Source organism: Triticum dicoccoides, chromosome 1A (assembly GCF_002162155.2).
Source record: "Triticum dicoccoides isolate Atlit2015 ecotype Zavitan chromosome 1A, WEW_v2.0, whole genome shotgun sequence".
Lineage (NCBI taxonomy): Eukaryota > Viridiplantae > Streptophyta > Magnoliopsida > Poales > Poaceae > Triticum > Triticum dicoccoides.
The window spans coordinates 8,797,318-8,803,055 of NC_041380.1; positions in this window are offsets into that span (position 1 = coordinate 8,797,318).

The window sequence follows — 5,738 nt, forward strand, 5'->3', positions numbered from 1 at the left end:
CATCACCGCGGGACACCCGGGCCCCTCCCCTCCACCACCACTCCTACACATCCATGCGCCGCTGACTGCTTTTTTTATTTCAATCGCCTCTCCTCTCTGATCCTCTCGGTTTTTTTTATTTCAATCGCCTCTCCTCTTTGATCCTTCCGGGGCTACCAAATGTAATGCATGGCTTGTTGATTCTCGCAACTCCATACGTATATAAGTTGCTATGATTTGATGTAAACGAGCAGGGTGGGACTATTAATTAGAATCTGAAATTGTAGCACAGGTATAAGGAAATATTTTTTTCCTTTGCTGCAGTCGCAAGGGAGGGAAGGGCAGCTCGTGAGGTTGAACTTTTTTACCGGCCCATAACAAAATTCTGGTTCGTTGACTCGTGAATTTGCAAAGAACGTACAAAACCGAACGAAAATTATCGGAGCAAGGTGGACAGACGAAATTACGGTGGTAAGAAGCAGTTGTCCCTTTATTAGTTGGTGTGTATATATGGGTCACGCTATTCGTCACCCTGGGTGAGGAATAGTTATTCTTCACCCCCTCTCTATTCTGACATCAAGGCATCGTATTTTTACGTTTCGTAAATTTTGTCTTATTTCGTACATAAAGAGAGAACGTAAGAAAAATATGTACTCGCCGTAAAAAATATTTTATGTTACGTAAAATTACGAATGTAAAAATATAATGTAAACCATACATAAAATGTGTTTTTTCTGGTCTTATAACCTATATTTTTCCTTTTACCAAATTTTACATATTGAATCAATATGCATGTAACTATTTATATTCTAAACGTAATTTATTTAGGAAGCGATCGTAAGATTACCTCGGATGAAGAATAACTTATTCTGACCCAGGGTGCAGAATACGTTATTCTTCACCCGAGGTAATATTATGATCATTTCATAATTAAATTACGTTTCGAATTCAAATAGTTACATTCCTATTGATTCACTACGTAAAATTTGACATAAGAAAATAAAAATATAGGTCATAAGACAATTTTTTTTACAGTTTATGTGTATTTTAGACTATGTTTTTAAGTATGTAATTTTACATAATATAAAATATTTTTTACGGCGATTATATATTTTCTTACTGTCCCTTTTTGCGTCGGAAATAAGACAAAACTTACGGAACGTAAAATTACGGTGCATTGATAGTAAAATAGAGGGGGGGTGAAGAATAACTATTCCTCACCCAGGGTGACGAATAGCGCGACTATATATATATATATATATATATATATATATATATATATATATATATATATATATATATATATATATATATATATATATATATATATATATATATATATATATATATATATATATATATATATCAAGGTTGGCATAAGTTGCCCTCAAATAAACATACCAGATGCACCATTTTGGTTAGTTACTAGTCAAAATCTTATGCCTCTGTATATACCGTAGGCATGCATGCATGCTGGACACTCTGGCTTGTATAAAGAACACTGATAATTAAGTGTGTTAGCACTGGCTTCTTCACTTATTTGTACTCCCTTCGTTCCATAATATAAGTTGTTTTTGCAAGCTGTTTTAGGTTGCAAAAATGTCTTATATTATGGGACAGAGGGATTAGTTGGTAAAAATGACCATGGCTATGCTGAACCACCCTTAGGGTCATGCTATCACGTTCACAACAGGGAAATGTTTGTACTTGGCACACTTATTGTTCCATAATACATGGAATTGGCTAGTGAGCTGGGACGATCAGATGGCAGCATAAATGGTGACATGGCACGGCACCTGCTGGCCGCGTTGGAACTGACCTGTTGAAAGGATCGATATGGTTGACTAGAGGGGGGTGGTGTGTGTGCAAGGGTTTAAGCAACATTGCTCGAGTCAATGATATTTAGCTCATGCCTTAACTCGCGAAATCTTGCTTCATCCAAAGGCTTCGTGAAAATATCTGCAAGATTATCATGGGTGTTGACGTAGTTGAGCTCGATCTCCCCTCGCCTAATATGATCCCGGATGAAGTGATACCGAATCTCAATATGCTTCGTCTTGAAGTGTTGCACCGGGTTGAGAGAAATCTTGATGGCACTTTCACTGTCACACCAAAGAGGCACTTTGTCACAAATGACACCGTAATCCTTTAAAGTTTGCCTCATCCATAAGAGTTGTGCACAACAATTACCAGCAGCCACATACTCCGCTTCTGTGGACGAGAGAGATACGCAACTTTGCTTCTTGGAAGACCAACTCACCAAAGAGCAACCAAGAAATTGGCACCCTCCGGAAGTAGACTTCCTATCCACTTTGTCTCCCGCCCAATCTGAGTCCGAATAACCTACAAGCTTGAAGTTATCTCCCCTTGGGTACCATAAGCCAAAGTTTGGGGTATGAGCCAAATATCGAAAGATTCGCTTGACCGCCACAAAGTGACTTTCCTTAGGTGCGGCTTGAAACCGTGCACAAATTCCCACATTCAACATGATATCCGGTCTAGATGCACAAAGGTAAAGCAAGGAGCCAATCATGGAGCGATATACCTTTTGATCCACCGCTTTACCATTGGGATCAATGTCAAGTTGGCACTTGGTGGGCATGGGAGTGGAAGCCGGCTTGACATCACTTAGCTTGAATCTCTTGAGAATGTCTCGAGTGTATTTGGGTTGGTTGATGAAGGTTCCTTCTCTCATTTGCTTCACTTCAAACCCGAGAAAGAACTTCAACTCTCCCATGGAAGACATCTCGAACTTTGAGGTCATGAGAGCGGAAAAATCCTCATTGAAAATTTTGTTAGGGGAACCAAAGATAATATCATCAACATATAATTGGCACACAAACAACTGCCCTTTTACCTTCTTAGTAAAAAGGGTGGGGTCGATTAGCCCAACTTCAAAACCACGGCCTTGTAACAACGCGGTAAGGTGGTCATACCACGCATGTGGGGCTTGTTTAAGGCCAGAGAGTGCCTTATCGAGTTGATACACATGATCGGGAAAGTAGGGATCCTCGAACCCGGGGGGTTGCTTGACATATACCAATTCATTAATCGGACCATTAAGGAAAGCACTCTTCACATCCATTTGTTGTAACTTAAAGTTATGATGAGAAGCATATGCAATCAACATGCGAATGGATTCAAGACGAGCAACAGGGGCAAAGGTTTCACCGTAGTCGATACCTTCGACTTGGGAGTAGCCTTGTGCTACCAAACGAGCCTTGTTGCGAATGATAATCCCATGAGCATCTTGCTTGTTCTTGAATATCCACTTGGTTCCAATGACATTGTGGTTCTCCGTTGGCCTTGGCACCAATCTCCACACTTTGTTGCGCTCGAAGTTGTTGAGTTCTTCATGCATGGCATTGAGCCAATCCGGATCTTCGAGCGCCTCATAGACCTTTTGGGGTTCAACACAAGAGACAAACACATGATGTTCACAATAGTTTGCTAATTGTCTACGAGTGCTTACCCCCTTTCTTAAGCTTCCAAGCACATTTGCCATGAGATGATCCTTGGTGGAGAGCTTGGAAGCTATCTTGGCGGCACGACGCTCCAATTCCTCCTCGGGGGTGAGACGAGGAGTGGTCACTTGATCATCTTGAGCGCCGTCTTGAGCTTGTTCTTGATCTCGAGGAAGCTCTTGATCTTGAATTTGCTCGGAGGAGAGAACTTGGCCTTGGGCATCACTTGATGTTACAACACCATCTTGAGATTGACCTTGCCCTTGGTCTTGTTCTTGAGGTTGAGGGCCTTCACTTTGTTCTCCGGAAGCGTGTGGGTCTTGGGTTGGTGAAGGTTCCACTTGAGTGGAACATTGTCCTTCTCCTTCGGCCACAAGGGGTTCCTCAATGGGTAGGATATGACCAACACCCATTCTTCTTATGGCTTGGGGAGGAATTTCATCACCTACATAACAAGTACCACTTTGCTCCACTTGGGAGCCGTTATTCTCATCAAACTCTACGTTACACGTTTCCTCAATAAGTCCCGTGGACTTATTGAGAACATGGTAAGCATGAGAGTTTGTAGCATAACCAACAAATATGCTCTCATAAGCTCTAGCCTCAAATTTAGACAAACAGACACCTTTCTTGAGAATGAAACACTTACACCCGAACACCCGAAAGTACTTGAGGTTGGGCTTGTTACCGGTGAGTATTTCATATGGAGTCTTGTTCAAGCCTTTGCGGAGGTAGAGCCGATTAGATGCATGACATGCGGTGTTGATGGCTTCGGCCCAAAAGTTGTAGGGTGACTTGAACTCCACCATCATGGTCCTTGTCGCATCCATCAACGTCCGGTTCTTCCTCTCCGCTACACCATTTTGTTGAGGGGTATAAGGTGCGGAATATTGATGCTTGATTCCCTCATCACTCAAAAACTCATCCAAGGTGTAGTTCTTGAACTCGAAGCCGTTGTCACTTCTTATAGTCAAGATCTTTGTATTGTGTTGTTGTTGATCTTCATTTGCAAAGTCGATGACGGTTTGTTGGGTCTCGCTCTTCCTCTTGAAAAAATATACCCAAGTGTATCTTGAATAGTCATCCACAATCACCAAGCAATACTTTCTACTGCCAAGACTATCAAAGGATGGGAGCCCGAAGAGATCCAAATGAAGGAGCTCCAAAGGCCTCTTCGAGTAGATGATAGTCGTGGGAGGGTGAGCCTTCTCATGTAGCTTTCCTTCGATACAAGCACTGCAAGCACGATCTTTGGCAAAACTAACATTTGTTAGTCCACAGACATGGTCCCCTTTGAGAAGACTTTGCAAAGATCTCATATTGACGTGAGCTAAACGGCGATGCCAAAGCCATCCCACATCAACCTTAGCCATTAGGCATGTCACGGTCTTAGTGGGTTGCTCCGAAAAGTTAATCACATAGAGACCGTTCTCGACATGCCCAACAAAGACTACTTTAAGAGTCTTGATCCACAAGAGGGCCATGATATCAATATCAAAGAAAGTGGCAAAGCTCATAAGTGCTAGTTGACGAACGGAAAGTAAATTGTATGCAAGGGACTCAACAAGCATGACCTTCTCGATCGTAAGATCATGAGAAATGAAAACTTTGCCGAGTCCCAATACCTTAGAGGACGAGGTGTCACCCCACTCGACATTGGTGGGCATGGATGGAATCTTTTGCACGTCCACCACCAAGTCCTTGCTTCCGGTCATATGATTAGTAGCTCCACTATCGAGCAACCATGATCCCCCACCAGAAGCAAACACCTACAAGAGATCAATGCTTGGTTTTAGGTACCCATTTTGTAATGGGTCCTTTGATGTTAGTAACAAGGGTCTTAGGAACCCAAATAGACCATTCAATGTACTCATAAGGAGAACCAACAAATTTGGCATAAACATGCCCATCTCTAGCACGGCACAATACATAGGAAGGGTTAAAGTCACCGTCTTTGTTGGGAATGGAAGCGTTGCCCTTCTTGGCATCACTACCCCTCACGGAGTTCTTCTCCTTCTCCTTAGTAGCACCCTCTCCCTCCTTCACACAAGTTTGCTTGAGGGGAGGAGGTCGTTTGGCCTTGTCATTCTTCTTCTTGTTCTTGGACTTGGGCACGTACCCAATCCCTTCCTTGGCCACAACTCCCTTTTGGTTGGTCAAAAGGTCGTTGAGATTCTTCTCGCCTTGTATGCAAGACACAAAACCTTTCTCAAGTTGCACCTTTAGCTTAGCGTTCTCCTCAACAAGATGCACATGCTCACAACACGGGTTAGTAGCATTTGCATTATCAATTAA